The sequence below is a fragment of the Amblyomma maculatum genome, chromosome 3 (genome assembly GCF_055883805.1).
Source record: "Amblyomma maculatum isolate TAMU_Amacu chromosome 3, ASM5588380v1, whole genome shotgun sequence".
Classification (NCBI taxonomy): domain Eukaryota; kingdom Metazoa; phylum Arthropoda; class Arachnida; order Ixodida; family Ixodidae; genus Amblyomma; species Amblyomma maculatum.
This window is the reverse complement of record NC_139346.1, coordinates 1,676,984-1,695,767: the sequence shown is the minus strand read 5'-3', so window position 1 is coordinate 1,695,767 and position 18,784 is coordinate 1,676,984. Positions and strand designations below refer to the sequence as shown.

General features: G+C 49.5%; 1 pseudogene; it reads left to right on the top strand.

The window, feature by feature from the left end:
* Window positions 1-13,145: 13,145 nt before the first annotated feature.
* On the top strand, window positions 13,146-17,164 carry LOC146194098 (uncharacterized; annotated as a pseudogene).
* The last annotated feature ends 1,620 nt before the right edge of the window (window positions 17,165-18,784 follow it).

The following is an 18,784-nucleotide window of genomic DNA, read 5'->3' as shown; positions in this document are numbered from 1 at the left end:
TCAAGGGCAAGGGCGAAAGCTGTGCTAGAACCCTCTTACGCTACCTATGGCTTCAAGACTGCCAGAACCGAGACCCCCGTAACTACAAGCAGATCAATTAGGGGACATGAGGGTGCTCGTTACAATACATGAAGGAAAGAAGCCAACAGGCGGCGAGGCCAAGGAAAGCGTTGGGGATGGTACTTTTTATGTCTTTTTTTTTTAAATGTTGCCTTAGATAACCACAGAAATTAGTAATGTAATCTGTTTAGGGGAAAGATAATTAAACACAAAGTAGAAGAAAAAACAACGTGCCGATGGTGGGATATCGCGTCCGGTGCTCTTCCAACTGAGCTTCATCGGCCGCTGTTCCCCATGCTACTTGCTTGGGTATTTATGTTGTCTGTATACGAACCTTGAGAGTGTTCACCAGCGCCACCCTCAGCTATAGCGGCGGACGTATACCGTCCTTTGTTACCGCCAGCGTCACGTAGAACGTGATCCAGAAGCGAGGGCGAAAGCTGTGCTAGAACCCTCTTACGCTACCTATGGCTTGAAGACTGCCAGAACCGAGACCTCCGTAAGCTACAAGCAGATCAATTAAGGGGAAATGAGGGTGCTCGTTATAATACATGAAGGAAAGAAGCCAACAGTCGGCGAGGCCAAGGAAAGCGTTGGGGATGGTACTTTTTATGTCTTTTTTTTAATGTTGCCTTAGATAATCACCGAAATTAGTAATGTAATCTGTTTAGGGGAAAGATAATTAAACAGAAAGTAGAAGAAAAAACTACGTGCCGATGGTGGGAACCGAACCCATGACCTCCCAATATCGCGTCCGGTGCTCTTCCAACTGAGCTACATCGGCCGATCTCCCCCCTGCTACTTGGTTGGGTATTTATGTTGTCTGTATACGAACCTTGAGAGTGTTCACCTGCGCCACCCTTAGCCATAGCGCCGGACGTAGAACGTCCTTTGTTACCGCCAGCGTCACGTAAAACGTGATCAAGATCGAGGGCGAAAGCTGTGCTAGAACCCTCTTACGCTACCTATGGCTTCAAGACTGCCAGAACCGAGATCCCCGTAAGCTACAAGCAGATCAATTAAGGGGAAATGAGGGTGCTCGTTATAATACATGAAGGAAAGAAGCCAACAGTCGGCAAGCCAAGGAAAGCGTTGGGGATGGTACTTTTTATGTCTTTTTTTTTTAATGTTGCCTTAGATAATCACAGAAATTAGTCATGTAATCTGTTTAGGGGAAAGATAATTAAACACAAAGTAGAAGGAAAGCGTGGCGTGACATGGTCCATAGGGTCACGAAGAGTCGGACACGACTGAACGCCTGAACTGAATAGAAGAAAAAACAACGTGCCGATGGTGGGAGCCGAACGCATGACATCCGAATATCAGGTCCGGTGCTCTTCCAACTGAGCTACATCGGCCGCTGTCCCCCCTGCTACTTGCTTGGGTATTTATGTTGTCTGTATACGAACCTTGAGAGTGTTCACCAGCGCCACCCTCAGCCATAGCGGCGGACGTAGAACGTCCTTTGTTACCGCCAGAGTCACGTAGAACGTGATCAAGAGCAAGGGCGAAAGCTGTGCTAGAACCCTCTTACGCTACCTATGGCTTCAAGACTGCCAGAACCGAGACCCCCGTAAGCTACACGCAGATCAATTAAGAGGAAATGAGGGTGCTCGTTATAATACATGAAAGAAAGAAGCCAACAGTCGGCGAGGCCAAGGAAAGCGTTAAGGATGGTACTTTTTATGTCTTCTTTTTTTAATGTTGCTTTAGATAATCACAGAAATTAGTAATGTAATCTGTTTAGGGGAAAGACAATTAAACACAAAGTAGAAGAAAAAACTACGTGCCGATGGTGGAAACCGAACCCATGACCTCCGAATATCGCGTCCGGTGCTCTTCCAACTGAGCTACATCGGCCGCTGTCCCCCCTGCTACTTGCTTGGGTATTTATGTTGTCTGTATACGAACCTTGAGAGTGTTCACCTGCGCCACCCTCAGGACGTAGAACGTACTTTGTTACCGCCAGCGTCACGTAGAACTTGATCAAGAGCGAGGGCGAAAGCTGTGCTAGAACCCTCTTACGCTACCTATGGCTTCAAGACTGCCAGAACCGAGACCCCCGTAAGCTACAAGCAGATCAATTAAGGGGAAATGAGGGTGCTCGTTATAATACATGAAGGAAAGAAGCCAACAGTCGGCGAGGCCAAGGAAAGCGTTGGGGATGGTAATTTTTATGTCTTTTTTTTAAATGTTGCCTTAGATAATCACAGAAATTAGTAATGTAATCTGTTTAGGGGAAAGATAATTAAACACAAAGTAGAAGAAAAAACATGTGCCGATGGTGGGAACCGAATCCATGACCTCCGAATATCGCGTCCGGTGCTCTTCAAACTGAGCTACACCCGCCGCTGTCCCCCCTGCTACTTGCTTGGGTATTTATGTTGTCTGTATATGAACCTTGAGAGTGTTCACCAGCGCCACCCTCAGCCATAGCGGCAGACGTAGAACGTCCTTTGTTACCGCCAGCGTCACGTAGAACGTGATCAAGGGCAAGGGCGAAAGCTGTGCTAGAACCCTCTTACGCTACCTATGGCTTCAAGACTACCAGAACCGAGACCCCCGTAAGCTACAAGCAGATCAATTAAGGGGAAATGAGGGTGCTCGTTATAATAATGAAGGAAAGAAGCCAACAGTCGGCAAGGCCAAGGAAAGCGTTGGGGATGGTACTTTTTATGTCTTTTTTTTAATGTTGCCTTAGATAATCACAGGAATTAGTAATGTAATCTGTTTAGGGGAAAGATAATTAAACACAAAGTAGAAGAAAAAACAACGTGCCGATGGTGGAAACGTAACCATGACCTCCGAATATCGCGTCCGGTGCTCTTCCAACTGAGCTACATCGGCCGCTGTCCCCCCTGCTACTTGCTTGGGTATTTATGTTGTCTGTATACGAACCTTGAGAGTGTTCACCAGCGCCACCCTCAGCCATGGCGGCGGACGTTCACGCTCTACGTGACGCTGGCGGTAACAAAGGACGTTCTAAGTCCGCCGCTATGGCTGAGGTTGGCGCTGGTGGCAGATAACCAGCTTGCTTTTTTGCATTTCTTTTGCTTTGGAACTACCTTAGTAGCAACTTCTTGTATTATATCACGAACATCAGTCCACATCTCTTCGGGCTCTTTGTCTTCTAGATTTAATTCTTGAAATCGATTCCTCACTTCCACAGCATATGCTAATGGAATCTGATCCAGATCATACCTGAAAGGCCTTCTAGTTTTCTGCGTTTTCCTCAATCGAAGCTTAATTTTGGCAACAAGAAGCTGATGATCGGTGCCACAATCGGCTCCAGGCCTTGTTTTTACTGCTTGTATAACGCTTCTCCATCTCTGCCGGCAAATAATATAATCGATCTGATTCCTGTACAGACCGTCCGGTGAAATCCGTGTGTACAGGCGCCCCTTGTGCTGTTGAAAATGAGTATTCGCTATGGTCAGGTTGTTTTCTTGACAGAACTCTACTAGCCTCTGCCCAGCTTCATTTGGCTCACCAAGACCGAACTTGCCTGTAATTCCGGATATTTCTTCACTCCCGACCTTAGCATTCCAGTCTCCTATGAGAAAAACGACGTCTAATGATGGGGTGCGGTCTAAAAGGCATTGTAGGCCCGCATAAAATCTCTCAACGTCAGCTTCTTCAGCAGCAGTGGTCGGTGCATAGACTTGGATAACTGTTATGTTGAAAGGGTGACCTTGGATCCGAAGTGAAATCATTCGGTCGTTTTTGGGGTTGTACCCTAGCACTGCTTTGCCCATTCTTCTGTTTACTATGAGAGCGACCCCATTCCTTCTCTTGGATTCGTGCCCACAATAAAAGACATAATGGTCGCCGGAGTTAAATTCTCCCATTCCGGTCCACTTGAGCTCGCTGATACCCAAGATACCAATGTTCAATCTGTCCATTTCTCGCTTGACGATATCCAGTTTACCTTGCGTCATAGATCTTACATTCCATGTTGCTATGTGATATATTTTTCCTTTTACTTTGTGTTTAATTATCTTTCCCCTAAACAGATTACATTACTAATTTCTGTGATTATCTAAGGCAACATTAAAAAAGACATAAAAAGTACCATCCCCAACGCTTTCCTTGGCCTCGCCGACTGTTGGCTTCTTTCCTTCATGTATTATAACAAGCACCCTCATTTCCCCTTAATTGATCTGCATGTAGTTTACGGGGGTCTCGGTTCTGGCAGTCTTGAAGTCATAGGTAGCGTAAGAGGGTTCTAGCACAGCTTTCGCCCTCGCTCTTGATCACGTTCTACGTGACGCTGGCGGTAACAAAGGACGTTCTACGTCCGCCGCTATGGCTGAGGGTGGCGCTGGTGAACACTCTCAAGGTTCATTGTCACGGTGTTGGCGACTGGGGCTATGTTAACAGAGCCGGTACAGGTAGAATTACGCGGTCCAAAGTTTAGGTAAGTCCTACGAGTGCGGAGCCGATTCACTTCGTCCTTTTTCCCCGAGCGCCACTTCAACATCTTTCGCTCCGAGCGCCCCCTGGCATTCCTCCCCCCTTAAGCGTGGCGCACACGGCACACAAGTGCACACAGGTGGACAAAAGCAAACGAAAAAAACAAAAGTTTGCAGATGCCGTCTGTCAGCGCGTAAAATACGGCTTCATACGTAGGACATGAACTGTCTCTGGACGAGGTAGCCGACGGCCTCTCTGCTCTGGGCTGTCTGGGAGGACCTCATAGTTAACGTCGCTGAGGCGCCGCGAAACTTTATATGGTCCGAAGTAACGGCAAATCAGTTTTTCTGATAGGCCACGGCGTCGAACAGGAGTCCATATCCACACCTGGTCCCCGGTGTGGTAGGAAGCTTGTTTGTGGCGGAGGTTGTACCGGCGTGAATCCTTGTCCTGTTGCTAGGCGATGTGGACGCGTGCTAGTTGGCGTGCTTGCTCAGCATCTTGGGAAAAGTGTTCGGCGTCGGTAGAAATCTCGGTATCTGTTTCGCAAGGGAGCATTCCGTCCAGCATCGTCCGAACCTCCCTGCCGTAAACTAGGCGAAACGGCGTGAACCGTGTCGTCTATTGGACTGCCGTATTGTACGCGAATGTCACATATGGTAGGATAGCATCCCAAGTCTTGTGCTGGGCGTCGATATACATCGCCAGCATGTCCGCAATGGTCTTATTAATCCTTTCCGTCAGCCCGTTGGTCTGCGGATGGTAAGCAGTAGCTTTTCGATGCGCCGTACCGCTGAGATGAAAAACTTCAGCCATCATTTGTGAAGTAAAGGCAGTCGCTCTGTCAGTAATAATACAGGTCGGAGCACCGTGCCGCAGCATGATCTGGTGCACAAAGAAATGGGCAACCTCCGATGCTGTACCACTAGGTAACGCTTTGGTCTCGACATATCGTGTCAAGTAGTCTGTGGCGATGATTATCCAGCGGTTGCCCCCGGAGGATCGAGGGAAAGGACCGAGAAGGTCCATGCCGACTTGATCAAACGGTGCGCGTGGTGGTATTATGTGCACGAGAAGGCCTGCAGGCTTTGATTGCGGAACCTTCCGTCGCTGACATTGCCGACAGCTCTTAACATAGCGCTTAACGACAGTGGCAAGGTTGGGCCAGTAGAATGTCTTTCGTTTTCTAGCAAGTGTGCGAGTATAGCCCAAGTGGCCAGAAGTTGGTTCATCGTGGCAAGCGGAAAGGATTTCCTCTCGCAGAGCTGCGGGTACCACGAGGAGGTAGGTTCTCGAATCGGATCTAGAGCTGTGCTTATAGAGTGCACCACTTCTCAGGCAGAAAGTTGAGAGGCTCCGAGAAAAGCACTTAGGTATTGTGGCTGGCTGACCTTCTAAATAATCGATCAGGGCTCGTAACTCTGGATCAGCACGCTGCTGATGAGACATATCTGAAGCATCAACAGCTCCGAGAAAACTGCCAGAGTCACCCGTGTGTGGTGAAGCGAGCTCGACGGGCGCAAGAGAGAGCGCGTCAGCATCTTCATGCTTATGTCCGGACTTATAGACTATAGTGAGGTCAAACTCCTGTAGGCGAAGGCTCCATCGCGCCAGGCGGCCGCATGGGTCACGCAGGTTGGCCAGCCAACACAAGGAATGGTGGTCAGTGACCACTTTAAATGGGCGACCATAAAGGTAGGGGCGGAATTTTGCAGCAGCCCAAATAATGGCGAGGCATTCCTTCTCAGTAGTTGAATAGTTCATCTCGGCGCGGGATAAAGCACGGCTGGCATAGGCGACGACTCGTTCCACACCCTCTTGACGTTGCACGAGAACCGCCCCAAGGCCAATGTTACTGGCGTCGGTGTGTATTTCTGTCTCCCCCTGCTCATCGAAATGGGCTAGAACAGGCGGCGATCGGAGACGGAGACGCAGCCCGGCAAAAACAGCTTCTTGTTCGTGAGTCCAAACAAAAGGGGTGTCTCCCCGGGTGAGCTGAGTGAGAGGTTCAGCGAGATCAGCGAAGTTATCGATAAAACGCCGGTAGTAACTGCACAAGCCGAGAAATCGGCGAACAGCTTTCTTGTCACGTGGAATCGGAAATTCCGCAACAGCAGTAATCTTGTCAGGGTCGGGCTTCACGCCGGCGGCGCTGACGACATGGCCGAGAAATTTAAGCTCTCGGTAGCCAAAGTGGCATTTCTGTGGCTTAAGTGTCAAGTTAACGGATCGAAGGGCTTCGAGTACTGACCGCAGGCGGTGAAGATGTTGTGCAAATGATTCTGCGAAGACCACCAAGTCATCTAGGTAGACTAGACAACACTGCCATTTAAGTCCGGCAAGGACAGTGTCCATCATCCGCTGAAATGTGGCCGGCGCGGAACACAGGCCGAAAGGTAGAACTTTAAATTCGTAAAGGCCGTCGGGTGTGACGAAGGCCGTCTTCTCACGATCTCGCTTATCGATCTCAATCTGCCAATAGCCACTTTTTAGATCGATGGACGAAAAATACTTTGCACGCCGAAGGCGGTCGAGAGAGTCGTCAATCCGCGGCAAGGGGTAGACATCCTTCTTAGTTACGGTGTTCAGTTTGCGGTAATCGACGCAAAAACGTAACGTGCCGTCTTTCTTTTTAACTAGAACGACCGGGGAGGACCACGGGCTATTGGAAGGCTGGATAACCTCATCTTCGAGCATTTCCTTAACTTGTGACCTAATAACTTCGCGCTCGGTCGAAGAGACGCGGTAGGGGTGCTGGCGGATTGGGCGCACATTATGGAACGTCACGATCTGGTGCTTGGCGATGGGAGTTTGATTCACTTTTGACGACGATGCAAAACACTCTTTGAATTCCAGTAACAATGAAAACAGCTGGTCACGCTGGCTGACCGATAGCTCTGAGCTGACATTGAGATTTTCGAGGGATGTGGGCGGTGGTACAGTTTCTGTGGACAAGCACTCGGAGACATCAGAGATGCGTTCGGCGAAAGCTACGGAAGTGTCACGAAAAAGGTGCCGATACTCGTGCGAAAAATTTGTAACAAGTACCTTGGACTGACCACGGTGAAGATGTATCAAACTGCGGGCCACGCAGACTCCTTGTGTCAACAGTAACGATACGTTAGTTTCGGCTATTGCGTCACCATCGTTAAAGGTCAACTCCGGTGGTTTTTCCATCATTCTGTGTTTTTGGTTGAATTACATTCCTCGGCACGTCCTGACTAGAACACAAAAAACCGTTTTTCGAAATTCCAATTAGAAGTATTTTTAAAAAGAAAAAACAGCAAATCGAAACCGAAACTGCTTTCACGACCAGAATGTTGTTGTTGTTGTTGAAAACTTTTATTGTCCAACAAAGAAGGACCACACCACCTGGGCCGCTCTGTCTCACCCCCCTGTAAGGGGGAGGGGACTTAGCGGCCCAGCCGCACGGGATGGTCGCATTAGATGCTGGCCGGTTTGGTTTCGCCGGCGGCCTCTGCTGCCAGTTGGACGGCGGTGAGTTGGAGCTCAGGGTCCGAGCTTCGCAATAAGGTTTCCCAGGCTTCCCTACTGCTAATGTTTTGCGCCCTGCCTTGGGAGTAAGCGCACTCCCAAATTATATGGTCGAGGGTTCCTCTCGCCCCACACTTTTTACATTTATCGTCCTCGCAGTCCGATCGGATATGTTTATTTAGTACTGGGTTTGGGTATATTCCAGTCTGCAGGCGTCTCCAGGCCATTGCCTGAACTCTATTTAACGCCGTGTTTGGTGGAGGGAAACGCCTCCGGCATTGCCTGTAGTGTTCTGTAATGTCTTGATACGAAATTTATCGCCCTTCTCTATTATGTTCTGCCTGAGCCGAGCCATCCTGTACAGCTCGGAGGTAGAGATCTCGAGCTGCACTGTGGGCCGCCTCGTTACCGCTGACAGATTCGTGCGCCGGGGTCCAGATGATGTTGATCGTCCTATCAATCACTCCTTGTGTTAAAATTTTGGTGGTGAGGGGGTTTACCCTCCCCCTACTGAAATTTTAGATTGCAGTTTTACTGTCGCTAATAATATATCTAGCTTTGGTGCCAACGCAAGCGATCGCTATCGCAGCTTCCTCCGCTATCTCGGTTTCTTTCCCTAGTATGGTAGCCACCGTGATGAGGGTGCCTCCCCCATCTACCGCCGCTATGGTCTTGTATCGACTGTGTCTGTTTCCTGCCGCATCTACGTAGGCAACTTCATTTGGGGGTTTGTTCCGATATATTGTTTCTATCGCTTCCGCCCTTTTCTGTCGCCTTTCCCTATTAAACTCAGGGTGCATGTTTTTGGGTAGGGGAGGGATTCTTAGGTGCGCCCTGATTTTCCTGTCAATGTCAACCCCTTTCTTTTGCCCCCTGTCTGTGGCTATTCCAAGGTTACTTAGCGTAGCTCTTCCCACTCGCGTCGTGCTGAGTCTTTCAAGTTGCGAGGTTTTAACCGCTTCCGTGATTTCTGAAATCGTATTGTGCAGTCCTAGGGCCAGTAGCTGCTCCGTCGATGTACATGTTGGGAGGCCTAGGGTTTTTTTAGCGCATTTTCTGATGAGCGCGTCTATCTTTCCCCTCTCATCTGCCTTTAGGTTCAGATATGGCGTGGCGTAGCCCACTCTGCTAATGATGAAGGCTTGTACCAATCTCAGGAGGTTTTTTTCCTTGAGGCCGCCTCCGTTACGTGAGACCCTCCGAGGTTTAATGTCTGGGTCGCGTGGTTTTCTAACTTTTTAATGGTGATCGTGTTCCTTTCGTGTGTTTGTAAGTGGAGTCCCAATATTCGTATTGTCTCTACTTTTGGTATCTACCTTCCTTCCACGTACACCTGTGGGCAGAAACGACGTCCCGGGTGACGAAATGGTGTCGTCACACTCAGTATTAGAGAAACACTCGTACGTGCGTTGGATGGTGAAAATAAAGTATGGAAATCATGAAGCATTGCATAAAATGTCTGAGGTATATAGTTCAATATAAGCCTCACAATTTCATAATCATGCGGGAAGTGGACAGTAACGCCGGTATACTGTTTGTGACGTCAGAAACTCAGTGTTGCCGGCAGAAATAGTCTCAACTTAAGCCATGAAAACAGCATATTTTAAAGTCGTGTTGCGCGCGAACGGATTATCGTACGGCGCCCAAATTTTGTAGAATGCGCCAGGACGGAGAGGAGAATCTACAGTAAAATTTTATCAGAATATTCGAATGTCAAAAAACCCCCGGAGTTGCCCTTTAAGGGCATTGCACTTGACATTAACGAAGGTGCTGGTTCGGGGTGGCAGAGTGACACTGTCCTCATAAACTCGAAGCACATTGAGTGGTTGCTTTGCACCGCTGAGGGCCACTGCTTTCTCAGTAGAAAACGAAACCTTAGAATTCCGGAGGTCAATAATTGCGCCATATTCACGAAGAAAATCTACGCCAGAATCAGGTCACGCGAACAGCTTTGCAGAACAAGGCAGCTTACCACAAATGTTGATTCTTGAATTTGAACTCTGGCCGTGCACATGCCCAGAGGAGTAATCAGATGACCACCCGCGGTGCGAACGTTTGTGCCAGCCCACGGAGTCAAAACCTTCTTGAGAACTGCGGCAAACTGGCTGCTCAAAATAGAATAATCAGCGCCAGTATCCAACAGAGCTCGAACATGGCGACCATCCAGTACTACGGGTATGTCCAATGAAATCTGCTCGCGAATGTCAGACTTCTGAGTCTGAGTGCTCTGCGTCGGTGTACGCGGTTTGCTTCACCTCCAATTCGTCGTCGTTGCAGGTGCGTTGTTGCAGCGTCCGTTCCACCGGCAATTCGTCGTCGTTGCGGGTGTGTGGTTGCGTCGTTTGTTCCACCGGCAATTCGTCGTCGTTGAGGGTGCGTCGTTTCGTCGTCGGTTCCACCGGCAATTCGTCGTGGTTGCAGGTGCGTCGTGGTGGCGTCATGATCGGTAACCGCGGACTTTTCCAATGTCGATGCGTAGTCTTTCCGTGTCCGCATCAATGGGGGGTCTCCCGCGCAGCGATGCCCAGCGAGCCTACCCCCGAAGGTCGCTGGTTTCAGTTTTCCCTTTGGGGACTGACCGAGCGGCCCTGCGCTGCCCATGCGGAACTCGTAGCAGATGGCGACGGGCGAGACCTGGGTGACGGTGATCTAGATGGTCGCAGACGAGACGGAACGATCCGGCGCTGATCATTGACGAAATCTTCAACGGCTCGAGGCCGTTCGCCGTAGCGAGGCCGCGGAGAATCAGCCGAAAACCCTTCGAGACCTAGTCGACGGTAGGGACAGCGCCGATAGACATGACCCGGTTCGCCGCAGTGAAAGCATAACGGCCGACGGTCGGGGGTACGCCACTCGTCTGCTTCCGTGTAGGCGGTCGAGAATCTGACGTACTGGATCACGGGGGCTGCTGTTTTCGGCCCAGCTACGTTCGGAGGAATCAGGGACGGCGACGAGGGCGGAGAGTATTGCAGCACCTGGGAGTATGTAGGGCGGTGACACTCTGGTGGTGTAAGAGGAAGAGTAGGGCGAGGTTCACTGATTGGAAATGGAGGCCGGAGCGCTTGCTGCCCCTCGTCGCGGACAACGCTGGCAATGGAGGAAGGAGCTGGTTGAGGTGTGCCATAAATCAGTCGGAGTTCGTCGCGCACAACGGAACGTATGAGCTCCCGTAGCTCCGATGTGTCCATGCTATGCGATGGGAACTCAGCAGAGACGGAGGCGGCGTGGATGGTGTGATCCCGTGCCGAAGCTCGCTGCTGAAGCACTTTCTCTATAGTGGATGTTTCCGCAAAGAATTCTGCAACAGTTTTCGGCGGACTGCGCACCAGGCCAGCGAAAAGCTGCTCTTTGACGCCACGCATGAGGTAGCGCAGCTTTTTGTCCTCGGACATCGTAGGATCCGCACGCTTAAACAGGCGCGTCATGTCTTCGATATACGCCGCGACGGTTTCGTTAGGCATTTGGATCCGAGTGTGTAGAGCGCATTCGGCCCGTTCGCGGCGATCTGAGCTTCCGTAAGCTGCTGCAAGATGACGTTTGAACTCACTCCAAGACGACAGCTGCTCTTCATGGTTCTCGAACCACGTCCGAGCGCCATCCTCGAGGCTGAAATATACATTTCGAAGCCGTGCGGCGTCATCCCAGAGGTTGAATGTAGCTACCCTTTCGTAGTGCTGCAACCAGTCGTCGACGTCTTCATAGGTGTCCCCGTGAAAGGTCTTTGGGACGCGGGGGTTTTGCAACGTCACGTACGTGGGGGTCGCGCCAGGCATTGCGACGACGTCGTGGCTACTGGTAGTGATGCTCGAGGGGGAAAACTCAGGTGGTAGATCTCGTTGCCTGCGGCTAGTGCGGTGAACTGGCGTTTCTTCGAATATATGACCAGCACTCCTGCTTAGCGTAGGGGTACGGGACATCAGACCTGACCTCCACCAGATTTGTCACGGTGTTGGCGACTGGGGCTATGTTAACAGAGCCGGTACAGGTAGAATTACGCGGTCCAAAGTTTAGGTAAGTCCTACGAGTGCGGAGCCGATTCACTTCGTCCTTTTCCCCGAGCGCCACTTCAACGTCTTTCGCTCCGAGCGCCCCCTGGCAATATATAGACAGCATAAATAGCCAAGCAAGTAGCAGGGGGGACAGCGGCCGATGTAGCTCAGTTGGAAGAGCACCGGATGCGATCTTCGGAGGTCATGGGTTCGGTTCCCACCATCGGCACGTTGTTTTTTCTTCTACTTTTTGTTTAATTATCTTTACCCTAAACAGATTACATTACTAATTTCTGTGATTACCTAAGGCAACATTAAAAAAAGACAAAAAGTAGCATCCCTACCGCTTTCCTTGGCCTCGCCGACTGTTGGCTTCTTTCCGTCATTTATTATAACGAGCACCCTCATTTCCCCTTAATTGATCTGCTTGTAGCTTACGGGGGTCTCGGTTCTGGCAATCTTGAAGCCATAGGTAGCGTAAGAGGGTTCTAGCACAACTTTCGCCCTCGCTCTTGATCACGTTCTACGTGACGCTGGAGGTAAAAAAGGACGTTCTACGTCCGCCGCTATGGCTGAGGGTGGCGCTGGTGAACACTCTCAAGGTTCGTATACAGACAACATAAATACCCAAGCAAGTAGCAGGGGGGACAGCGGCCGATGTAGCTCAGTTGGAAGAGCACCGGACGCGATATTCGGAGGTCATGGGTTCGGTTCCCACCATCGGCACGTTGTTTTTTTTCTTCTACTTTGTGTTTAATTATCTTTCCCCTAAACAGATTACATTACTAATTCCTGTGATTATCTAAGGCAACATTAAAAAAAAGACATAAAAAGTACCATCCCCAACGCTTTCCTTGGCCTCGCCGACTGTTGGCTTCTTTCCTTCATGTATTATAGCAAGCACCCTCATTTCCCCGTAATTGATCTGCTTGTAGCTTACGGGGGTCTCGGTTCTGGCAGTCTTGAAGCTGTTGTGTCGGTATCTGGGGTGCGGCACGTGCATTTACTGTTGTGTGATAAGATATAATGGTATCACCATCATGTCTATTCTGCGCATGTGTCAGGCTGCTGTGTGTGCGTATATATGCGTTTGTCATGTGGTGTACTGGGGGAGTTTATTTCGAGCTGCCAGTATGCAGCACTGTGAATAAAGCCCTTTGTTCAAGCCTACGCCTACTTATTGTGGATGCAACAAACTGGCGACGAGGATGGGATTACACGAACTGAGGATGGCATCCACAGTCGGCAAGCTACCGGAGTTTGATCCTGACAGCGGAAACGTGGACGTCTTCATCGAGCGCTTCGAGTTGTACTTCACGTGGAATGAAGTAGCCGAGGAAAAGAAACTGCATCTGTTCCTCAGCTCCATAGGAGAAAAAGCGTATGTCACGCTCCGAAGTCTGCTTCTTCCAAAGTCACCCAGCAAATCAACGAGGAAGTCGTATCGGCTCTGCAGAAGCACTACACTCCGAAGCGGTCCGTGGTGAGCGAGAGATATGATTTTAATCGAAGGAAGCAAGGACCTCAAGAAAGTATCGCGGATTTCATAGTGAAGCTCAAGCAAGCGGCAGCCTCATGCGACTTCGGCAGCTTCTTGGAACAAGCCCTGCGGGACCGCCTGATTGCTGGCCTATACTCGGAGGCGATACGTTGCCGGCTGTTGGCCATGCCCGACACCGAACTCACCTGGGACCGTGTTTGCAGCATCGCTACGGCCATGGAAATGGCAGCGAGAGACACAGTGGCAATGATGTCTGAAACCGGTGAGGGGCACTCTTCAAGCGGCAGTGATGTCCTCTGGCAGAGCAAGTCGTCGATGGCGAGACCGGTCTCCGAAGGGGTGGCGTTCAGCTGTCACGCCTCTGACAAGCAAAAAACGAAGTCTACGGCTCAAAGGACTAAATCGAATTGTCATCGATGCGGTGGGCAGCACGCACCTGTAAGTTGTCCTTTCTTGAATAGGGTGTGTTACAAATGTCAAAAGATAGGCCATGTTGCTAAAATGTGTAAAACTAGAGTTTTACATCAGCTAGAGCAGGAATCGTCGGACAGTGAACTTCTTACCCTTTGCCACACCAACAACTGTGCGGCCAGTCCTGCTATGGTAGTCAGTGTATGGTTAAATGGGGGAAAAATGAACCATGGAGTTAGACACAGGAGCAGCGGTTTCCGTGATGTCAGAGGCAGAGTGTGCGAAGCACTTTCCAAACACTAAGCTCAGGCCAGCAGACGTCAAACTGGTTACGTACAATGGCACTCCGGTTGATATCAAGGGTATAATGGATGTGGAAGTTAAGTACTACGAGCAGTGTTTTCGCTTGCCGCTAGTAATTGCTAAAGAGACGAAAGTTGCCAGAATGCCTACGTTGTTTGGCCGCAACTGGCTGAGTAAAATCAAAATCCGGTGGAATGAAGGGATGCATGTGCAGTCACTGACGAAAGAAATGCCCTTGATGACATTGACTGAGAAATATCGCGAAGTGTTCGAGCAGGGCTACGGAGCGATAAAACGGTTCAAGGCGAGCACTGTAGTTAAGGAGAACGCGTCCCCTGTATATTGTAAGGCGCGATCAGTGCCGTACGCGCTGCGAGAACGGGTCGAGCAGGAATTGGCCAATTTGGAAAAAGCTGGAGTCATATATAAGGTGCGCCACAGTGCTTGGGCGACACCACTGGTGATTGTTCCAAAGAAAAACGGCGAGGAGCTTCGGCTGTGTGGTGATTACCGAGTCACGGTAAATCCGGCAATTGAGGTTGACCAGTATCCGCTCCTTCTACCAGAGGACATTTTTGGAATGTTACAAGGCGGGTCCGTGTTTTCAGTTTTGGATTTGTCTAAGGCGTACTTGCAGCTGGAATTAGATGAGCCAGCGCAAGAACTGCTCACTGTCAATACACACCTCGGCCTGTACCGGTTCCGACGCTTGCCATACGGCGTAGCCTGCGCGCCAGGAGTGTTTCAAGCTGTGATGGACAAAGTTCTACACGGACTGACTGGCACAGCCTGCTACTTAGATGACATTGTCATCGCGGGCAAAGATCAAAAACAGTGCCATGACCGATTGGAGCAGGTACTCATACGCCTAAGAGAACATGGCATAAGGGTCAACACTGCGAAATGTAAGCTGTTCCAGAAACGAATACGATATCTGGGCCATGAAATTGACAGAGATGGATTACATCCCACAGCTGATAAAGTGGCAGCCATAAAGAATGCACCAAAACCTGGAAATGTGACCCAGCTAAAGGCCTTTCTGGGCTTAATTAATTTTTACTCAAAATTTTTGCCTAATCTGGCTACCGTTCTCGAACCCCTGCATAACTTGTTGCGCAAATACACTGCATGGCACTGGTCGCGTCAGTGTGATACTGCCTTTACGAATTCTAAAGAGATGCTTACTAATGAGCGTGTTCTGGAGTTGTACGATGTCAAAAAAGAAATACAGCTAACATGTGACGCGTCCGAATATGGTCTTGGTGTTGTACTGTCGCACATCGTGAATGGAAAAGATAAACCAATTGCATTTGCATCCCGGTCACTGTCACCTGCAGAACGCAATTATGGCCAAATCGAAAAAGAAGCATTGAGTATTGTTTTTGGTGTGAAAAGGTTTCATAACTACCTCTATGGTAGAACATTTAAGGTGTTGACAGACCATCAACCACTAACCGTACTTTTCGACCCGAAAAGAAACAGCAGTGCTGTGGCAACTGCTAGGGTGCACCGTTAGTTTGTGTTCCTCGCGAACTACAGCTATAAAATAGCGCACAAACCAGGTACGAAAATTGGCCATGCCGATGCCTTATCTAGACTTCCTTTGCCAGAAACGTCAGAGCAGACTGAAGACATTTTTTTTTATTTTTCTACACTTAACGAGCTTCCTTTGACGGCAAAAGACATTGAACGGGAAACAACGCGCGACAGGCTGCTAACGGTGGTTCGCGACATGATATGGCATGGTTGGCCAAAATCTGTTTCTGCGGACCTGCAGCCTTTCTGGGTTCGACGTTTCGAACTTTCCATTGAAGCGGGCTGCATTATTTGGACAAACAGAGTAATCGTCTCGGAGTGTTTGCGCAGTGTTGTACTAAACTTGCTGCACGAGCAGCACCTTGGAATCACGAAGATGAACATGGTCGCAAGGTCAATGGTGTGGTGGCCAGGTATCGACGAAGCGCTGGAACAAACGGTACGAACTTGCCGCATTTGTCAAACTGTTCAACCTGCAGCACAACCAGCACCCTTGGCTCCCTGGAAAGTGTGCAAACACCCTTGGGAAAGGGTTCATCTCGATTTCGCCGAGAAGGAAGGAAAAATGCTCCTTTTAGCAGTTGATGCATATAGCAAGTGGTTGCAAGTGAAGGTGTGTACAACGACGACGGCCGCTAGGACCGTTGAAGTTGTAAGATCCATGTTTGCTACCCATGGTCTACCTGTTGAAGTTGTAACTCATAACGGGCCGCAATTCCGTGGTGCTGAGTTTGAAAACTTCCTGAAAGCAAATGGAGTAAAGCACACATGCACCCCTCCGTACCACCCACAGTCGAATGGGTCGGCGGAGCGGGCTGTACAGACAACAAAGACTGCACTATTCAAGCAGTTGCTGGAGGACAGAGAAAAGGGAACTACAAGAACCTTGCAGCACAGAATAGACAGCTTCCCATTTTGTTATAGAGCAACGCCGCACACATTCACCGGAAAGACTCCGGCTGAATTGTTCTTAAGAAGAAAATTGCGAACCAGATTTTTCTTGTTGACACCAAAATTGATAAGTGCAATGACAGAGAAAAGCGAAAGGGTGAAACAGGCTGCAGATAAGCGTAGAGCGAAGCCCCGATCCTTTGCTACTGGGGACAGGGTACTAGTGCGTTCCGTGCGCGGTGATTCGGTGAACTGGCGTCCTGGAAAAATTACGCGTGTAAAGTCCTCCACTACGTACTTGGTTGTCATTGGAAACAAAGTGCGTTTTGTGCATGCTGATCATTCGCGACATTCTGTTCTTGATGATGAAAAACCAACTGCAAAAGAAATGTGCCTGCCACACGCATCAGAGATCGCCTCTCCTCCAATGCCTTCGTTGCAGCCAGCGCCTCAGGTTGGACCCAGCCCACAGGATCAGTTGCCATCTGATAATGAACCTATTCGGTTAAGACGGAGCAACCGGGAAAGGAGACCTCCGAAGCGTTGGGGCTATGACCGTTTTTGATCTAGTAGGGGAGGAAGTGTTGTGTCGGTATCTGGGGTGCGACACGTGCGTTTACTGCTGTGTGATAAGATATAATGGTATCACTATCATGTCTGTTCTGCGCATGTGTCAGGCTGCTGTGTGTGTATATATGCGTTTGTCATGTGCTGTACTGGGGGGAGTTTATTTCGAGCTGCCAGTATGCAGCACTGTGAATAAAGCCGTTTGTTCAAGCCTACGCCTACTTACTGTGGATGCAACAGAAGCCATAGGTAGCGTAAGAGGGTTCTAGCACAGCTTTCGCCCTCGCTCTTGATCACGTTCTACGTGACGCTGGCGGTAACAAAGGACGTTCTACGTCCGCCGCTATGGCTGAGGGTGGCGCTGGTGAACACTCTCAAGGTTCGTATACAGACAACATAAATACCCAAGCAAGTAGCAGGGGGGGACAGCGGCCGATGTAGCTCAGTTGGAAGAGCACCGGACGCGATATTCGGAGGTCATGGGTTCGGTTCCCACCATCGGCACGTTGTTTTTTCTTCTATTTTGTGTTTATTTATCTTTCCCCTAAACAGATTACATTACTAATTTCTGTGATTATCTAAGGCAACATTAAAAAAAGACATAAAAAGTACCATCCCCAACGCTTTCCTTGGCCTCGCCGACTGTTGGCTTCTTTCCTTCATGTATTATAACGAGCACCCTGATTTCCCCTTAACTGATCTGCTTATAGCTTACGGGGGTCTCGGTTCTGGCATTCTTGAAGCCATAGGTAGCATAAGAGGGTTCTAACACAGCTTTCGCCCTCGCTCTTGATCACGTTCTACGTGACGCTGGCGGTAACAAAGGACGTTCTACGTCCGTCGCTATGGCTGAGGGTGGCGCTGGTGAACACTCAAGGTTCGTACACTGACAACATAAATACCCAAGCAAGTAGCAGGGGGGATAGCGGCCGATGTAGCTCAGTTGGAAGAGCACCGGACGCGATATTCGGAGGTCATGGGTTCGGTTCCCACCATTGGCACGCTGTTTTTCTTCTACTTTGTGTTTAATTATCTTTCCCCTAAACAGATTACATTACTAATTTCTGTGATTATCTAAGGCAACATTAAAAAAAAAGACATAAAAAGTACCATCCCCAACGCTTTCCTTGGCCTCACCGACTGTTGGCTTCTTTCCTTCATGTATTATAACGAGCACCCTCATTTCCCCTTAATTGATCTGCTTGTAGCTTACGGATGTCTCGGTTCTGGCAGTCTTGAAGCCATAGGTAGCGTAAGAGGGTTCTAGCACAGCTTTCGCCCTCGCTCTTGATCACGTTCTACGTGACGCTGGCGGTAACAAAGGACGTTCTACGTCCGCCGCTATGGCTGAGGGTGGCGCTGGTGAACACTCTCAAGGTTCGTATACAGACAACATAAATACCCAAGCAAGTAGCAGGGGGGACAGCGACCGATGTAGCTCAGTTAGAAGAGCACCGGACGCGATATTCGGAGGTCATGGGTTCGGTTCCCACCATCGGCACGTTGTTTTTTCGTCTACTTTGTGTTTAATTATCTTTCCCCTAAACAGATTACATTAATAATTTCTGTTATTATCTAAGGCAACATTAAAAAAAGACATAAAAAGTACCATCCCCAA